This window comes from Poeciliopsis prolifica, unplaced genomic scaffold, assembly GCF_027474105.1.
Source record: "Poeciliopsis prolifica strain line A6 unplaced genomic scaffold, Auburn_PproV2 SCAFFOLD129, whole genome shotgun sequence".
NCBI lineage: Eukaryota > Metazoa > Chordata > Actinopteri > Cyprinodontiformes > Poeciliidae > Poeciliopsis > Poeciliopsis prolifica.
This window is the reverse complement of record NW_026562504.1, coordinates 162,154-182,500: the sequence shown is the minus strand read 5'-3', so window position 1 is coordinate 182,500 and position 20,347 is coordinate 162,154. Positions and strand designations below refer to the sequence as shown.

At 42.7% G+C, this 20,347-nt stretch overlaps 1 pseudogene; it reads right to left on the bottom strand.

Annotated features, from left to right (window-relative positions):
- LOC129355304 (la-related protein 1-like) overlaps positions 1-19,374 on the bottom strand; it is a 37,377-nt pseudogene extending 18,003 nt beyond the window's left edge.
- Positions 19,375-20,347: the final 973 nt, after the last annotated feature.

The following is a 20,347-nucleotide window of genomic DNA, read 5'->3' as shown; positions in this document are numbered from 1 at the left end:
TCTGAACCAGGTAAAGCTAAAACTACGGAGGAGTTCTGGATGGAGCAGATCTACAGAGAAAGGTTTCTAGTTGAGATAAAAGATGTTTAAACGGCTTCCGGTTATGGCGCTGAGGGGAAAGGCATCAAAAAGTAACGGTAAATCAAAGCAAACTCAAGAAACAGACGAGAGAAGTTTTAAAAGCCTATCTGACGAAGGCGCTTCGGACCAGCACATGGAAGGGCTTCAGGCTAGCATGGGCGCTACCCGCAACGAGATCCCAGCTATCCGGCTGACGTGAAGGAAGAGCTGAGCCTCTTTCGGGACGACTTCTCCGCAGACATGAAGAGAGATTTAAGAAGCTTCCAAGAAGAGATTAATGGAAAACTAAACGGAATTGTGTCGGACATAACAGAGAACCAAGAAAGGTTGGAGGAGTCGTTAAAACGTGTGGCAGAAATGGAGGAGTGGACCGCGGCGGCGAAAGAAGTGCTGACTCAGCTATAAACAACCAAGACAGAATTCAAGCCAAGCTGACTGATTTAGAAGCTGGTCAGAAACAACATCCGTGGGATTCAGGAGGACAAAGAGGGAGACAACTTGTTGGAGTTGATGGCCGGTTTCATTAAGGCTGAGCTCTCCCTCCAGGATACCCATTTAGCTATACAACGCTGCCACCGGGCTCCGGGTCCCAAACCCCCGCAGAACGCCAACCCCGCTCCGTGGTCATCTCCTTCCTGGCGTTCAGAACCAGGGACTTGGTGCTTCGCACCGCGTGGAAGAAAAAAGAGATACGCCTCAACCAGCAGCGGGTTTATTTTGAGCAGGATTACCCGACAAGTGATTTAAGTAATTTACCAAATGAACTCAACACTCAGGATAAGAACCTTCTGAAAATATGACTGATAGCCGGAAAGAAATCACTAACAAGTAAATGGCTCAGTGGGAGTCCTCCGACGTTATGCGACTGGTCGGGCACAGTAGAAGAAATACGGCAGATGGAAACGCTCACCTTCTCCATGAGACTCCAGGAAAACAACATCCAAAAATATGGTTAAAATGGGTCAATATACTAGAACTCTAAAGTAACTTGAAAAACATTCCTTTATTTTTGGAGGTGGGATTTGTGGCTTGGTTCTGTGTGGTTTAGCAGGACTTGGTGATTCTGGATAAAAATTCCTACCTGTTTGTCTCTTCATGTAACTTTTCACTTACTGTGACCCGTTCATCAAGAGCTGTTCATTTCTTTTTATGCGACGTATCGTTGTCCCCCCTTCCTCAGTGACCTCCGTCCCCCTCCCCCGGCTGACCTCCGTCCCCCCTTCCTCCTCAGTGACCTCCGTCCCCCTCCCTGGCTGACCTCTGTCCCCCCCTCCCCGGCTGACCTCCGTCCCCCCTCCCCGGCTGACCTCTGTCCGCCCCCCCCCCCCCCGGCTGACCTCTGTCCGCCCCCCGCCCCCCCGGCTGTCCTCCGTCCCGAATGCCGTTCATTGTCCATGTTGCGATTTTTTTGTTGGTTTTTTTGTTATTGTCTTCTTTAATGTTGATGTAATGTTTTGTCGTGTATAAAAATCATTAAAAATAAAGTATATATAAAAAAGATGTTTAAACAGTTTAAGCTGACTTCCTGCTCCAAGTGTTTTATCATCCTGTCGTCTTTTTGTCAGTCTTTAAACACTAATTAACTATTAAGTACAACATTTTTTGACAGTTTTTTCAATATTTGATTAATCATAATGAATACAATTAATTGCTTCAGTCTTAATCAAGAACTCATCATTTAAGCTTCAAGTTCAGGTTTACCACACTTTTCTGTCCAATATCCTAAACTCTGAAAAACTCTGAGAACGGGTTCTCCGAATAGGAGAACCGGTTTCTGGATCAGATTTCAGGAAAACTCAACATCTGCTGAATGCTCCTGCAGTACCTCAGCTGGCCAGCGGGGCGCAGCAGAGAGCTGCTGGAAGTTAAATTAAAAAGATGAAAAGAAAAATGTTTAAGTTCAAACTTCTCCTGTTTTGATCTGAAATATTTTTATTTGCAGAACGTCAGAATTACAGAAGTTTGGTAAAATTGCATTTAAATTTTTCTTGAATGTTTTTCAGTTTTCTCCCTCAACATTCTCAGTAGTTTTTGGCAGAACTGGTTTTCTATGGTTCTCAGAAAATGTCTGCTTTGTTCTCCTAATATTGTGATTAAAGATCAGAATCTGGGCCTAATAAATGGAAAATAAACAAACTGGTCAGACAGGATGGCGTTTCTTGCTGCGATGACATCACTCTGAACTATGGAAACCCAAAGAGTTCATTCCAGAAATCAGATCTTAAAGAGCAAAAAATTCGATTAATCTGAAGAACTTTGTTTTTGTTCATCTGGAAGAACAAATGTAACTTCCCTGTTCATGTCGACATCGTGTTTGCTCCTCATCATTCTGTGGCAGCCCCACAGAATGATGCCGCCACCACCAAACTTCAGCGAGGTTTGTGTCTTTGGGTTTTAGCTTTTAATGGATTTTTCTTCTCCTAGAGCGAGAACTGATCCACTTTGTGAAGCCGCGAGCTCCAGCTAACATTTTGAAGCGTTTTTGAGTCGTGTATTTGAAGTCTTTCACCTTTTTTCTTTGGCCCGTTTTTCTGCTGGTCGTCGTCTCCGTTCTTCTCCTCTCCCGAGTCGTCAGATTTGGCCTTCAGGTTCTCCTTGCTCTCCTCGTTGCTCTCCCCTTGTCCTTTGACTCCTTCTTAGCCGCCGACCTTTTGGGACCCTTAAAAACAAAAACCGTCAGCAGAATTAGTACTTGGTGTCAAACAGCTGGAATCTGGGATCCAAAGCTTAAAAGTGAAACGTGTTGAAAGCAGAGATGCCAAACGATGCAGCAGCTTCTCAAACTCCCCAAGTCAAACTGAAGCTTAAGGTTAATAAGAGCAGAAACTCAAAGCTTGTTTCGCTCATTCACATGCAAATATCCAAACCAAGCAACGACTACAACAACGCAGATAAACCAGATGAAAAAGGATTTTCTAAAAACAATCAGCCGACATCCTGTGGAAAAAACGTTTAAACTTTGGGATCAGAACGAAACTCCACCGTAACCAACCAAAACGTTGCTTTTCATCATTTGGTTTCATCGTTTCTAAACGTCCAGCTTCCTGTCCATAGCAGCTCAAACGCCACGCCGAGCAGAGCAGCAGTAGGAAGGGATTTACCAATTTACTGGCATTTTCTGGAGATTATTTTAATAAACTGAACATTAAAAGACAGGATTTACAATCTGCAGCAACTCCAGGTAAAATCAGTCGGTGAAAAATAAACAGAAATATTTTATTTTAAATAAGGAAATACGAGCTTCCTGTGCCACTTGGACCAAATATGGAGCTAAATGAGCTGAAAGTGAATTAAACGTTTCATCAAAGATGGACAGAAGAGGATTTGCATGAGTTCAGAGCATTTGAGTACAGCAGAGCAAAACATGGCGACCGCTCCCTCTCGCACACACCAACGCATGAACGTTTATTCAAAACCAGCAGTCTCTGCCGAGCCGCACACTCGACCCAGAACGCCTCGGATTCATGCGCCGCATTCAAGAACGAGTCGAGAACCGGAGGGAAAAACTCGCATCACAGCAAAACTTCAAACTCAACTTCTACTTTTAATCCAGTGAGGAAACATCATCACTGACCTTCTTTTTTGCGTACGGGTTAAGATTGTTGTGTCAATTTTGGCCTTTTGATTTAATTGTTTGACCTTTAATAATTTACATGATAACCTGAAATGAAGCTGAATCTGCCAAGAAAAGATTAAATATTCAACCTTTAGATGTGTTGACACTTTCTGAATCTGAAATGTTTAAACAAACAATTGTACCTGTTTTTAAATATATTTTTCATACTGATGAATATATGAGGGAACAAAGATATAAATAATCTTTGTTTTCAAATAAAATGATCTTTTCTTCTCTTCCTTAAAGAGCACATTTGTTTTACAGTGAAAAACTAAAAATATATTTGAATTTGAATCTTTTTTCAACAGCCTGCACAACAAGTCAACAACTAAACTCTTGTTTGATCCAGCAGCCATTGTACAGAGCATAAAAACCAGCTGACCAAACATGGAGAGCAGCTGGGGTTGCAGTGCAGTGCAGTTGCTTTTTTAAGCAGCCGTTTTTCCATAACCAACAATCATGAACTTACTGCCCAAAAACATCTGGATATTTTTGTTCTGCTGAGACTCAAATAGAACAAAATGAGAAAAATGTGAATTTTTTGTAACAGATTTCCTCTAAAGCATCACAAACACTAAAGTCTGACCAGCTGGAAACGTTCAAATCTGGATTTTAAGGTTTCCAAAAGAAAAGGATTTCATCAAAACAACAGAATCAAACCAGTTTCTGCCACTTTCATTTCTCCTACTGAGGCACTAAAGGAAGCAGGTCTGTGAAAATCTAAAACTGGAGTCAAACTTTTTCAAGTGAATAATTTAAAACAGCCTGCATGTGAACCTTTGGCCTGAAACGGGTTTTATCTGCCGGGTTCTTTGGGTCGGTGCTCTGCCAACAGCAACGTTCCCTGAATCGATTTTTCTCTGTTAGTTCAACGTGTGTGTTAAGGGTTGCACAATCAAGGAAAGCAGCAGCTTCTTCTGCTGCCTGGAGGATTTTTCATTTCTGGCCTCATGGGGAGTTAAGAAGCTGAACTTACAGCGATTCTCCACGAGTCTCTGACCTGCCTGAGAGGCGGCGGGCCGGACGAGCTCTGTCCCACTGCCTCCATCTGAACACAGGGAGGGAAGAGCAGTTTAGACAGGATCCCCTGCACACACACACACACACACACACACACACACACACACACACACACACACAACACACACACACACACACACACACACACACACACAGAGCAAGCTGCGTGTCACTCTTAGAGCCGTGGGGCCTGGAGGTGTTACGGTTCCTCCAAAACGCCACGTCAGAGTCACACAAGCTGCAGCGTCTGCAGCAGCAGAGCAGCGTCTGCTGCAGCAGAGCAGCGTCTGCTGCAGCAGAGCAGCGTCTGCTGCAGCAGAGCAGCGTCTGCTGCAGCAGAGCAGCGTCTGCAGCAGCAGAGCAGCGTCTGCAGCAGCAGAGCAGCGTCTGCAGCAGCAGAGCAGCGTCTGCTGCAGCAGAGCAGCGTCTGCAGCAGAGCAGCGTCTGCTGCAGCAGAGCAGCGTCTGCTGCAGCAGAGCAGCGTCTGCTGCAGCAGAGCAGCGTCTGCAGCAGCAGAGCAGCGTCTGCAGCAGCAGAGCAGCGTCTGCAGCAGCAGAGCAGCGTCTGCAGCAGCAGAGCAGCGTCTGCAGCAGCAGAGCAGCGTCTGCAGCAGCAGAGCAGCGTCTGCCGGCGTAACGGTTAAAATCCCCCAGATGAAACAACTAAACGCTTCCTAAACTTTCCACAAACTGAATCAGAACCGGTGGCTTCCACTCGGCTTTTCTGAATTTAACAGAAAAGAAAAGCCGACGGAGAGCAGCGCCTTGTTTTGCTGAGTCACTGAAAGCAGAGCCTCGTTTTGCTGAGTCAGTCCTGTTGCTCCACAACGACGAGCAGAAATAAAAAAGACCTTCAGCAGGGCGCCGCCTCTTTATGTGACTCGGCAAGAAACTGACCACTGCTGCTCAGAGGTCAACGCAAGGTCATCAGTCAATAAATTAAAACAAAATCATTCATTTATATCGTTTATCGTTTCTCTTGTGCTGTGTAAAGACTTTATAATTCATTTCATTAGTCGTTTCCTTCCAGTTCCAACATTAAAAGTTCACTAGTATTTAAAATTCATTCATCTCTAAGAATCTGTTCTTGTATTACAGGATGATGGATCCTAATAATTTTATTGTTTATCATAACGTGGTTCTGTGACAAAGTTGATCATTTAAACACTTTATATTATTCTGTTTTTCCTTTTTTATTTCAACTAGTGTCAGAAATGCACCCTGAATAAATAGAAAGTTCAAACTGAATTTTGATCATGACTAATAAAATGTATTTTTCATGATGTACTTTATGTTTACAGTCAGACTCAGATTGTTTCCGTAAATCATTTCACTGCTAATTATTCACAGTTTGCTTATTTGTGGATTTTAATAGAGTTCATCTAAAATATTCTAAATTAAATTAATCTTTAGAAGCTGAAATGCTATTGGCCGGTGTTAGCAGATTATCCAATCCAGGAGCAGGATTCATTTTCCTTGCCACTGATTGGCTGGAGAAAAGCCTGGACGTTTGAAACAGTTTTCACACCGACGTTCATCTGAACTATTAAAGTAAATGTACATGGATTTTACTGAACACTTTCACTAAATTTATTAAACGTATTTTATGACCTGAAACCTTTCCATGAAGAAATGAATTGAAGGCAGCAGCAATAAAACTCCCAGAATTAATTATTCAAGATGTGATTTTAGAATTTGTTGCTGAATTTTAATCTTGTAACTATTAAAAAGCCGATTAAACAAAGGAAAATAATTATGTGGGTTGAATGTGAAGATGAATGGTAGCAATTCGTTTAGACTGCTAGCATGCTTAGCTTTTGTGGCTCCGCTGGATGGGAGAGGTCAAAGGTCCAGGCAGAGGACTCAATATATTTACATTTTCTCTCCAGAGAAACAATATTTTATTATGTTTTTACCTATAGAGGAACAATCTAGACCTATAGATGGAGAGTTAGCACAGCTTCAGTTCTTCCAGCTGTAAACCAGAGATCAGGCTGACCTCTGACCCTTGTGTTCCAAAGTGAGCCTTCTAGCAGCTGTAGAATATTTCCAGAACCAGAAGACTAAAGTCTCAGATCAGAGAAACTCATCCAGGCTTTGATTCCTGCAGCAGCGTCTTCACATAGATGAAGCTTTCAGCTTCTATGATCCGCAGATCTGGAGCAATCGTCCAGAAAACTGAAAAACAGCCGAAACGCTGAGTAAATCCAGACTTAATACCCAGCTGGCTGGAGCTAATTAACAATGAATTAAACATTGATCAACATGTTCATCTGATGTTTGTTGCTCCTTTTCATAACTAGTTGAAGCTGAAATATTCTCCAATAAATTTTACTTGTTTGAATAAAGAACTAAAAACAGATCTTGATTATTTTATTGAAACATCCTGAGAAAATGTTTAAATGTACAGAAAATGTCAGCCATGATCCCAGACCGGCAGGAACACCTCCGAGTGTTTTCCCAGCGCGGCGGCGGCTCAGATTTACGGGCAGTGAGCGTGACGGACGCCACGGCTCGCCACACCGAGTAGCAGCGCTCAGACCGGCCGGTTCTCTACGGCGGCCCTAGAAGGACATCCTGCCTCCGACGGTCCGCTCTGCCACCGGACCTGGAGGATATTCCTGGGAACGACGACACGATGTGGCCTGGTAGCGCCGCCCAAAATAGAGCTGTTAACACGGCTACTCGCTGCGCCGCATGTTCACAAAGTAAATACAACTAGGAGAGGAATAAATGGCGAGGAGAATCCCAGCAGCTAACGTCTGTTAGCCAGGTAATCACACAAACCACAGGTAGGAAAATAAATTAAATAGAGATTCACGTTTTTGCAATGAGACAGTTTGAGTTTACAAAAGATTCAGTGGAGTGAAAATACATTTTGTCCAGAAAGTTACTAAAGTAAAAGCTACTCCCCTCAGTTAGTTTCATCTTATTTCAGGATATTTGCAGAAGAAACGGGACAGAAATAGTTGGTGGATTGTGTGTTTTTGCAGGGAATGCTAAAGCAAGAAGCCAAGCAAGGCTTCACCCTCACCAGCTGCCTTTATTTACCAAACAATTAGACAATTTGTTAATGAAACACATGATTTATGTTTGAACTGCAGGGCTCTGACTGGCAGCAGGTCGAATCATAACATGAAAAATTATTTCTATACGGTTCACATTTGAACTTTTCTTTAAAATCTGTATCTGACCCGCTCACATCTGACTGCAGAACGAGCCGCGGACCAATCACAGGGGGCCGCCGGCTGCAAACAGATGCACAATTATACAACCCTACGCCTTTGAAAAGCAATAGTGGAGGCTCCTGAACAGCCAACCAGAATGCAGCAACAACTAAACTCTTCTGTTTTCCAGCAGCCATTGTACAGAGGAAAACCAGCCGACCAACCACTGGAGCATAGCTTGGGTTCCTAGGCGACGGGCTGTGGTTGCTCGGCAACAGCCCAGTTTATGATGTCATATTCTGAAGGTTTTTGAAACGACTTTTTTCCAGACACCAAAAAGCATGAACTTATTGCTGAGAAGTCAGGTTTTTTTAAGAGTTTGTTCTGTTTTGAAGCAGCTGTTATGTCAGATTTTGGTTTATTTCAACCAATCAATCAATCAATCAATCAATCAATTTAGCTATAAATCAGAGGTCGGCCACCGCCGGCCAATCAGAGGGCCGCCGAGTCGAGTTTGTGTCAAGAAACCAGAAACTTCAACAACCACTAACCGTGGTACAGCTGAGTGTCAGCAGGGGGTCTATAGGCCCCGCCCACTCTCTAGCCCCGCCCCTTCGCCCCCAGTAAGCCTTACCTGCATGTCTTTAGTTGCGATCTCTCCCGGAGTCGGCCAGCTGTTGGTGTCGCCAAAATCTCCAACCTGAAACAAAAACAAGAGATATATTTTAAATATGACCAACTTTACAAATCTACAATAAAACACAAATAAAAACAACATAAAACATTTTAAAAGTGGATTTTGAGATTCATTTAGTTCTAATTTGAGAACGTAGAATATTAGAATAAAAATGCAATTTTACCAGAAAAATATCTAAATATTACAAAATGAAAATCATTTTCGTAAAATTACTCCTTCATTCTCCTAATATTTTAACTCTGGTGAAAACATAAAAACATTGGTCTAATCCTACATTATATCCAACTTGTATTGTGTTCCATCAGAGCTGATCTGAATTCAAAGTCCAAGTAAACAGAGACTGTACAACAAAATGGCGGCTCTGGGTGTGATGACATCACTCGTAACTATGGAAACCCAAAGAGTTAATTGGTGGAAGAATTAAATGAATTGAAATTTATCAATTTCGGGGTAACAATGAAGGAAGGAAGTGACAGCATTCAGATATTTGAACAGGAAGTAGAGCAGCACATATCGTTTACTTCCTGGAACCGACTGGCTCTGGCTTCCTGAGGTTTCCAGGCCGTTTCCCGAGCCTGATGGCGGTCAGACTGTGGGCTGCAGGGTCAGAGGTCAGACAGCCAGACGAGCTGCAGCTCCATCCCTGAGTGGCTGAGTCTCAGCGGTTATTTTTCCTGTCTTAAGGGGAGCAGAGCTCTAAATGCTGAGGACGTTACCTTTCCTCCTCTCCTGGCTTTGGGTGGATTCCCCGCTCTCACCACTTTGGCCGGGCCGCTCGACTCTGCTGGGAAACAAAGAAAGATGGCCGACATTAAAACGGGGTTCACAGGATTTCTGCTTCCCAAAATACAATTCAAACACAAAAGAAAGAAAATATGAATCAGTCACCAAACACACATTTATTTAAAAACCTCACAGTTTTTCTTTTGTTAGAAGCTCAAAGGTGATTCAGTCTGCTTCCTGCAACAGGTTCGCATCGGCCTATTCAAAACATGTCCATAAGTTTTACACCAAATCATTCTCAAATCATCAGATTTCAGTCTGAGCTGTTTAGGGTCTCTGTCGCTTTAAATCCAAACAAGCTGCTGGCCACGCCCCAACTCAACATTTACACTCACAGAAAAGATGCACAATTATACAACCGTACATCTTCGAAAAGCATTAGTGGAGCCTCCTCCACAGCCAACCAGAATGCAGCAACAACTACACTGTTTTCCAGCAGCCATTGTACCGAGGAAAACCAGCTGAACATCAAGTACAGCTTGGGTTGCTGGCAACGGGCTGCAGTTGCTCGGCAACAGCCCAGTTGAGATGTTACACTCTGAAGGTTTTTGAAACGACTTTTTTCCAGACACCAAAAAACATGAACTTATTGCTGAAAAGTCAGTTTTTTGTTTGTTTGTTTGTTCTGTTTTGAAGCCTGTCTGTTATGTCAGACTTTGTTTTATTTCAATCAATCAATCAGTTTTAGCTATAAAGCATGTTGGAGGCATCTCACTGGAAACGCATAATAAAGGGTATTTCTGACTTGGTTTGAACCGTGCAGGGTCACAGTCTGCAGGTCAAACTCCAGAGCTGTGAAGGGAAACTGCTGGGATTCTCCCTTTTGCTCCCATCTCTGTAAGACGCCTGGTGGATATTAAAAGTGATGTACCTTCATCTTTTCTTCACTTCCTGGACTCGTCAGGGCAGCCATTGCTATTTTCTTTGCTTAATTTCTCAATAAAATAATAATCAAAATGCATTTTGATTCGTCTTGATTGACTCAGTGTTTCACCTTAGGTAAGACTTACTGATTTCCTTAACACAGCCGAGACAAATAAAAGTTTAAAAACATCCAAAATGTGAAATTTGAATGAATTTCACAAATCCAGTCATTACAGTGGTGAGTTGTTAACGACTGGGCGGGTTCTCCCAGATGAATGTTGTCTGTTTTGGTTCAAGCAGACAGAATCTGTCCTCATCCGGTTGAATCCGCCTCCAGACGGACCGAACTCAGGGAACGTTTTCTGCCTCTGCTGCAGCAATGAACGTTTCTGCAGGCTAGTCACATTAGCTGCAACATTTGCTTGACCTTTGAACTCTAAAGGGCTCAGCATAGAGAAATGGAGTAAAGGGGAATTACTCCATTTCTCCTGATAAGTATTTTCTCAATCTACATAAAAAGAGAACCACAGACAACGTTTGAGTTTTCAAGCAAGTCTTTTGCAAAAGGAGAAGGCACAGCAGACCTCCAGGTGTCTCCAGGTGACTCCAGGTGTCTCCAGGTGACTCCAGGCGTTCTGACTCTCTGCATCAGAACTGGTCCTTTATTACAAAGCATGGCAGGAAAGGAATGTGGAGGGAGGCAGTTCAAGGAATATCCCAAGATAAGCAGCCGAGATGAGGATCAGTGCCTCCAAATCCGAGGCCGTGGTCTTGAGCCGGAAAAGGGTAGAGTGCTTCTCCTGCCCCAAGTGGAGCAGTTCAAGTATCTCTGGATCTTGTTCACGAATGAGGGAAGAAGGGAGCGGGAGATCGACAGGCGGATTGGCGCAGCGTCCGCCGTGAAGCGGCGCTGTACCGGTCCGTCGGGGTGAAGAGAGAGCTGAGTCAAAAAGAGAAGCTCTCGATTTACCGGTCGATCTACGTCCCTACCCTCATCTCTGGTCATGAGCTTTGGGTCATGGCTGAAAGAACGAGATCGCGGATACAAGCGGCCGAAATGGGTTTTTTCCGTAGGGTGGCTGGGCTCCCTGAGAGAGAAGCGCAGTCATCCACCGGGAGGGACTCAGAGTAGAGCTGCTGCTCCTCCACATGGAGAGGACCCAGCTGAGGCTCAAGCATCTGGTCAGGATGGAGGCTCCCTGTGAGGAGTTCAGGTCCCACCGGGAGGAGACCCAGGACACGTTGGAGGGACTACGTCTCTCGGCTGGCTTGGGAACGCCGTGGGATTCCCCCGGAGGAGCTGGAGGAAGTAGGGGGAGAGGGAAGTCTGGCCTCAGTTCTTAGGCTGCTACCCCTGCAACCCGACCGGATAAGCAGCAGAAGATGGATGGATGGAAGAAGTGGCTGCAGCTTCAAGGTCTAACAAGTTCCTTTTCTCAGGGATGTGAATACCAAATCTATTAAAACTGCAAATGTAAGAATGATAACAAAACATAATTATTCTAACAACTCCTAATGTTGGAAACTTGCAGTCGCTTCATTTCGTTTTCTCAAACAGGGAAGGCAGACTTTCTAAATAATATAATATTCTCCTTTTGATGCCCTTTAATTTTTTTCAGGTAAAATGAAATAATGTGTAAGTTTAATTTTCAGGAGTTCACTAAGGAGTTGCTCTGTTGTTGCAACTAAATTAACTTAATAGAATTGGACCAAAAATTTTCACATTCTGCAGCTTCTCATTTAACCACGTAAGATTTTTCTTTTACACAAATTAAAAGTTCCCTTATTTTATTTACATTTTAGCAAATAGCCTTTTAACTTGCACACTCAAGTTAACAACTAATTGACAAGTAACCAGGGTGAATTAGTTGACAATGACCTTCATTATTGATTAACCTGAATAATCGTTTCAGCCCTACATCAAATGTTTTATGTCAGAGAAATAAAGTCATAATCCAGGCTGTGATGCAGATAGTTTCCAGTTACTAAAAACTCCAGCTGCATTAAAAAACTCTTCCTGCGACTGGAACTGAGAGGTAACAACATTTTACAGTCCAACAGCCGTCGCAACAAATGGACAATCAGCTGTTGATGCAGGATCACCAGCAGGTTTGTGGAGCCACGTGGCAACATCAGCTGAGTCGTCCACCGTGGCATCGGCAACACGATGCTCAGTGTTCGTCTTTATCCGATCAGATGACGAGCCAAAGATCAACGGAGAGGCCAGAAAGTCAGCAGCTCCAACCTCCACGCACCGGAAAACCTGCTGCAAACCTGCTGCAAACCTGCTGCAAACCTGCTGCAAACCTGCTGCCGACGCGCCAGAAAACCTGCTGGCTGCCGAATGTACAAAAGCTCTGATAAGTTTCTTTGAAAATAACCAAATGACAACCAGGTGAGTATGTAAGAAACTTCGGACTGAGCAAAACAGAAAAACAGCAAAGAAATCATTTCTGTCATATTTACAGCAGCAGACTGTTGCGGAGATGTAACAAAATAAATTCAGACAGAGCGATCGATCCCAGTATTTCTCCATAAATATATAAATACATCAATTTTTAACCAAAATATTCAGTTGTGTTCTCAATCTAATGTTTTATATTGCACCAATAAATGAATCCCATTTAAAGAATTGAAAAATTCAGACAATATTTAGGGGTGAAGTAATCGATTAATGAAATAATGGTCAAATATTAATGTAATCAATGAATAACTGGAATGTTTAAACTCAAAAGACAATTTGTTAAAAGAACTTTGAGCAGCAATTAATCCAAAATGGTGTCAGAAATATAAATATTTTCCACTTGACATTCAAAAAAAATTTTTTTTAAATGTTGCTCTAAAAATTCCTCAAAGATTTGGTTCAAATTCTGCAAAGAAAATCTCTAATTAGTTACCTTTTCTGTCACTATTAATCGCTAAATCAAATAATTAACCTGTCAGCCAGGTGGATTTTCTCATTTAAAAAAAGGGACTGAATTATTTGCATCTTTTAATGGATTTTTTTTGTTAGTTTTATTGCCTCTAGTGGCCTTTGTTTAACAGGAAAGACAGTAATGAGGGAGACGTGGCAAAGGCCCCGGGATTCGAACCTGCAACATCTGCCTCCATCTGTGGCTTGTGCTTAACCTCCACATCATTCCAAGTTTTCATGCATTTCCAATCTTCACAAAATTGATCAACTGAAAAATCTGCAGAACGAGCCCATCTTATAATCTGACTACTCACATAATCCTTGGTAGCAGATCTAGAAATATAATAAACCGGCATTTCTTCTGCTTGAAATAAATAAATGTGTGTGGTGATGTGATTTGTGAAGCTATTCTCACATACAGGATTTTATGAAATTGCTGCTTTGAGTGTCTTCCTGCAGAAACTCAGTCCTGTGGAGCGAACCATCATCAGCATCTCCATTTTTATTCTCATCAGTTTTCAAATCCTCTGAATTCAAGAAACATGAACCGTTTCCTCTGTAAACTCTCCAGCTAATCCAGCAGAAGCTGCAGTTTAACTTTAGTTTCTGTCTTCCCTCACAAAACCTTCACACACACACACACACACACACACACAACACACACACACACACACCACACACACACAACACACACACACACACACACCACACACACACACACACACACACACACACACACACCTCTGTAAGTAGAAAGGAAATTCCCATGGTGCTTAAAACGCTGCAGTAAATCCCGCTGCTCTATAAATAAACTGTGCCACGTCGGCTCTGCAGCCATAAACACTCTGGCTGTTAAAATCATTTATTTACTACAAATTTAACATGAAAAATGTAAATTTGACTTGGTTTAATTCTCTATTCTTGAAGTAAATGGAGTAAGTTTGTCTCCATTGTAAACTTTGTCTCTGCTGCAGCTGGAAATAAATTTGCATCTTTCAAATAATAAAATAGATTTAATATTTATCATTTTCCACAAAAATCAAAACTGATGAGTGAATCAAACATCTGCTGCTTAGACATCTGGCTAGATATTAATGCAAGAAATGCAATACCTGGATAAATCTGTAAAATAATATAACTATAAAATATGCAGTGAGTTGAATAGATTTCCCAAACCTGATGAATAATCTTCCAGAAATATAATAAAGTTTAAATATAGAGCTAGTTAGAAAATTAAAACTGACAGGCTGAAATTCTCATCCGTCTAGTGTAAATGCAAAAATACAGAGTTAATAATAGATTCATTAATTCATTCATTGCTGTGTTGTTGCTGGATGACTTTCAAACCGTCTCTATGTGTCTCTAACGGTCCAGATCCAAAACGCATAGATAACCTGAAATGTTACACTTAAAATAATTTTAGTTTTTGGAAATTCTTGGAAAATCTGTGTTTGTTCCATAGTTCAGAGTGATGTCATCGCGCCAGAGGCAGCCATCTTGCTTATGTATTCGGTTCAAGTCTGATGGAAAATATGGCGTCAGGCTAAGATTATTTTTTAATAATGGGAATACCATCATAATATCAGGAAAATAAAGTAGCACAATAGAAATATAAAACTACAGGGAGCTTGTACCGTTAAAGAGAACTTAATCTAACGCTGATGATGTTTAAAGCTCATTTCTGCAGTAGCAGAACTGAGATGCATTTCATAGAAATATCCAGCTGATCTGGCACATCAGGCCTCAGAAATAACAGCAGTTTCTCATTGCAATCAACGGTCTTGTAATTTTAAGACATTTTTTCTGATAAAATTGTTTTTAAAGTAAAATTTGCAGCTTTTACCTCAGATGGGATGACTAAATAAATTCCACTTTCTCAAAATAAATGTTTTAAATGTTTTCATGGAAAAAGTGAGAGAGGAAAATAAATGGGCTCAGGTATGAAAAACCCACCCAGCTCTGGAAACAGGGTCGTTTATTTTGACTGAACCGGGAATAAAGCGATTTCTGGTTTTCCAGTCTTTCGTCACGTGTGAAATGTTCATGTTGCACAAAGGATTGCTTGGAATGCAATAAGGAGCAAGCTGCTTGTCAGGAAAGGAAGCAGGACAAACATCTCCTTAGTTTCTCATCAAGCTTTAAATATTCAGTAAAATGACAGATTTATGTTTCACAGCTTTGAATAAAACAAAACATTTCCAGCTTTAGGTCAGTAAAACCTTTCAGGAAGGACAAACTTTAACTCCATGAACAAAACATCATCAGATCTGTTCAGACCGCCTGCAGCTGAACGTCACATGAGCAGAGCGATGACATCACCGCAGGGTGCCGGTAACCGACCCGGGGTCCGACCGACCCGGGCTGACAGCGGACACCGAGGCGAGACGCTGCACCGGCTGGGACCGGCTGGGACCGGATCCCAGAACGCAATCTGCAGGCAGAGAGGCAGCAGAAACCTTGAAAATAATAAAACCTACATGAAATTAAACTGGAGAGACAGGGAGCCTTTAAAGAAAGAAAAATAAAACATTTCTTTAAAATGCTGGACAAACAGCTTAGCAAACCTAAAACTCAATAGTCAGACAAACCAAACGACCCGATATCGGTTTGCTCAGTTCTGATGCTGGACTGTTGGACTCCACCCAGCGCCGGCCGGGTCGCTCCGCTATCTGTGCACCCAGACTCAGCCCTGAGGCTGATAAACATAGGGAGAGCGGGCCGGCTGAGGGACGGTCAGTCGATGAGCGGAAGCTAACGGGTTTCATGCTAACATTTCATATTTACAGGAAATTTACAAATTCAGGCCAGAATTTTGTAATGACTGATGACCTCTGCCTCACGACTGCGAATGATCGTTTCTGCATCGAAACATTAGCCATTTATCGTACCGTTTATCATAAACATTTATCAAACTGTTCATTTCAATTTGAATTTATGTTAACACATTATTTTTACTATTAAAAGGCACAGATATTTTATTCAAAGCATAAATGTAAGACCCAATGAATGAATTAATTCTAAATATGTACAGTATCAGGAGTCATCATCACACGTTTGTGACTTATCTTAAAAATTATTATGACACACTTTGATGTTTTATCTAAACTTTAATTTTAAAGAAAAACTAAAAACATACCATAAATGTAATTTTTCACTATTTTCTCCACTGTTTGTTCCACAATAACAAAAAAATTAAAAAATATCAGTAAAAATCTGAAAACTCAGCATTCACGCCACCTCAAACAGAAGTCGTGTTTGTCGGCCCCGCTTCACTCCTGCTGGTAAACTCAGCCCTGCAGACGCTGCACATGTTATCTTCCATGACATTTTTCACAGAGTGTGTGCATTCAGTTGGTGTTGCGTTATACAGCCATGTGGAAATGTTATGGCGCCTTATTTAAAAACATTTTTCCTTTTGATCCATTTTCTAACATGCATATAAATATTTAGATAAATTTAAAATAAACTGAAAGGGTGTGGATTTTTTTTTAATCAAGCAATACAACAAAGAGCTAGCAGAACCTTAAATATATACACATATTAATAAAAATCAAAATTTATCAAAATTTTAAGGACATTTTTGGTGGATTCACACCAGCTCTGTTTAATCCGCTTTAATCCAATTTATTATTTTTAATCAAACTAAACTTTATTTCTTGTCTTATAATTTAACTATGAAGCAGTTTGTGCAGGCGAGGTTGCAGTAAATCTGCTATAAACTCATTTAAGAAAATGATTTTGGTGATTACAGGAATGTTAATTAAAACGGGAGTTAATGCGAGTTCCCCTCTGCAGGTAGCGTCCCGTTTTGTTTCCTGGTCCAGACTGAGGCCTTACAACAGATTTACTGGTAGAAAACTAAACCTCTGGGAAGCCGAGCGACCGTCTGCATTTCCACTGGAAACTCTGAAGCTCCTTGGTGCTGACGGCGAGACAGTGGGTCGATTCTGATCCTGGATGCGTGCTGCGGCCCCAAAGCTCCTAAAAGCACTGATAAACACGTTCAGCAGCAGGGCAACCAAACCAGCAGTGGGTTCACACAAAGCCCGCAGACTGGATCAGAGCCAGGATCAGACAACCCTGCGAGGCAACAACCAGCTGCCTGCAATTGAAATTTATAATAATAGATAAAACCTTTGGAGTGGCCTAGTCAAAGTTCAGACCTTAATCCAATCGAGATGCTTCAGCAGGACATTTTACAGGCAGTTTTTAAATCAAAACTCTCAATATGGCTGAATTAAATCAATTTAAAAACAGGAAAGTGAGCCTTAAATTCTCACCACAAAGACATGACGGCGTTTGTTGCCCCCAAAGCACAAAGGGGCAATTACTTGTCTCTTATTCCATAAGACCCATTGGTTTGGGATAAGAGCCTTCTGAATCCCCTTCCGAAACTGCTCTTTAGATTTACTGATTAAATTTATCCTGAGCCAAAACATCACACCAAAATTAGGGTCAATCTGCAGGAGTGAAAACGCTTCACATTTTTAAATCCAGTAGTATTCTTCATTTTCATCCTATCAGCTGTTAGAACCTGCAGCGATGATTAGCTTTCAGAGCTACGTGCTAACAGCAGCTAGCTCGGGCTAGCTCGGGCGAACAGTCCTGCAGAAGCTTTCCTGGCTGACAGCAAACACAATACAGGACAACCGGCTCCCCGGTGGCCAGTCACCCGGGCCTGGACACCAAGCCGCCCTGGGCTGACATTTATCCGCAAAACCACCGCAGACAGGCTGCTAACCTAGCCAGCTAGCTTGCTACCCGCCATGCTTTTTCTCTCGGGGAACACGTGGAGAGAACACGTGACGTCTCATAACAAACCTGTTCCTTTTAGCGATTTAACGAGCAGACGCTTTCACGGTGGCCAAAGTTTCTCGATGGAGAATCCGAGTGGACGTGGGCAGTAACCACGGCAGAGCCGGGCTAACGGGACTGGCTCGGCAGACCGACTAGGCAAAGGGAGTGTGCGCTATTGTTAGCCCCGGCTAAGCTGCTCACAGGCAGCCACAACCCGGCTTTTATTCCGCTGTTCGGATGCAGACACCGGCATCATGCTCGGCGTGGCTGGCCGCCCCGAACACAAACATGGAAACAAAAACTGCTTTAAAATGTTTGACAAGTCCACAGAATGCGTCTGATCACACTGCAAAACATGGCGTGGAAGAAAGTTTGCAACCAGACTGCAGTGATGACACTGCAAAAAGGACAGCTAAAAATAAATGTTTTTATAATTATGGATCAAAGTGAAGCCGCTTTTTCTAACGACACAAGACGACAAAAAGACAGTTTTAGAGCCAAACCACTAAATTACAGGTCTGAGATGTGAAGACGAGCGTAAATCTCGCAGAACTCAAACAGAACCCTCTGCTGACCGGACCGGACCGGACCGGACTTTAAGTGTTTTAAAGGGTGTGCCCAGTGGGAGCAGCGACCCAGGAATAGCCCGCACCACAGGAGGAGGCTGGCTCCAAATATAACCAGCCTGACAGCTCCCCGCTTTCTAAACGCTAGCGCAGCCGGAGCCGGGCACCGGGCCGGAGCGGTACCTACCGGAGTGGGGCTGTCCGTTCACGCTGACCACGGTCACCGCGTTCATTTTCCTGGTCCACGGGTTCACCTTGGGCGGGGGAGCGTCCGTAAACTCCTTGCTGCCTTTAACCCCTTCCTCCCCGGCCTGTCCTCGCTGTCACAGCCGTCGTCCAGGAGCTCCGCCGCCCGCTGCTCCTCACCGCCGGAGGTCCCTCCCATCTCGGCCCTGCTGTCGGCGGCACCTCGCTGCCGCTTGGCCCGCTGTTGCTCCTCCTCTTCCTCTCCTCTGCCACTTCTACCGGCTCGCCGCGGGTCACTTTCCCGTGCTCCTCCGCCTGGGCGAGCGGGTTGCCGGGTGGAGGGCCTCCACCTGAGTGGCCATTTCCCCTCCGCCGTCTTTCTGTCTCCCCTTCTCAGGACTTAACGGCCCCTTCCTTCCCCCTCCTCTCTCTCTGTACTCGCCCGAATCCTCCTTCAGGTTCGGGGAAGTGTGAAGTTGCTCCGCGGGGCCTGCCGCTCCTCTGTCGCTCCGAGAGCCAAGGCGCTTCGGCCCGGGATGCGGAGCGGTCTGCACCGAGAAAAAACACGGGGAAACCGTGAAGAAACGCGCCCGACGGCCCCTCAGGATTACAACCTTTTCAGCTCCACTAGCAGCAATATGGATGATCCCCACCACGCGACAGACGGGTGCGCGCACGTACGGTGTAGTTTAGGAGAGGAGGCGTACCCACGTAAACGTCGGGAGCGCGTTCTGGGCTCAGGTCGGGATGGTGCATTCAGGTGCTGTCTGAAACAAAAACCTTTGGGAACCCACTTCCACCACTGTGATGAAATATAGCGGTTTCTCTTAAGAGGAAATAAAACAATAAAGTTATAATATTATTAGAATAAAGGCAAAATAATATGAGAATAAATTCATAATATTAAAACTTATTTTCAAAATATTATATTTATCATTAAAATCATAAATAACTGGTAGTTGTCTTTATATTGTTTTATATACAAAGCCCACATTTTATGACAAATATATATTTTTCACAGAAGCAATTGTTATTCTTAGGAGACAGATTTTTTTTCATTGTCGTTTTATATTATGATTTTAATGAGGATAAAAACTGCAGTATTTTGAGAATAAGGTGAAAATATAACAATTAAAGTCATAATATTTTGCCTTTATTTTGTAATATTGTACGACCTTATTCTTGTAATTTTACAATCACAAGAATGAATTACACTTTGTCATGTGGCCCTAATTTCTCTGTCATATTTCAATTTAAAAAAACATTTTTGTAGATCCTATGATCCTTGAGGGATATTTTAAATGTACGTCTATGTAAACAATATTAATCATACATAAAACGATGTTAAATAATTCAATTCAATTGCAATAAACATTTCATTGCTGAAAAAGGAAACCTCAGCATTAGTAAATCTGAACAGGGTGAAGCTTATCCCACTTGAGGAGTTTTGGATAAAACATATTTAGAGACCAATGTGTTTTTATCTTAAATGCAAAATGCATATATATTTTGTGACCTGAATGAGCCCGTTTAGAGGGTCAAACTTTCACATTCTGGTTTTGAAATGTTCCGATGACCGTGAACGCATCGTGGATCATTGTGTGACGTAGAACTCAGCCAGTTCAAACGTCAGCGTCAGTTCATGAGAACATGTGCT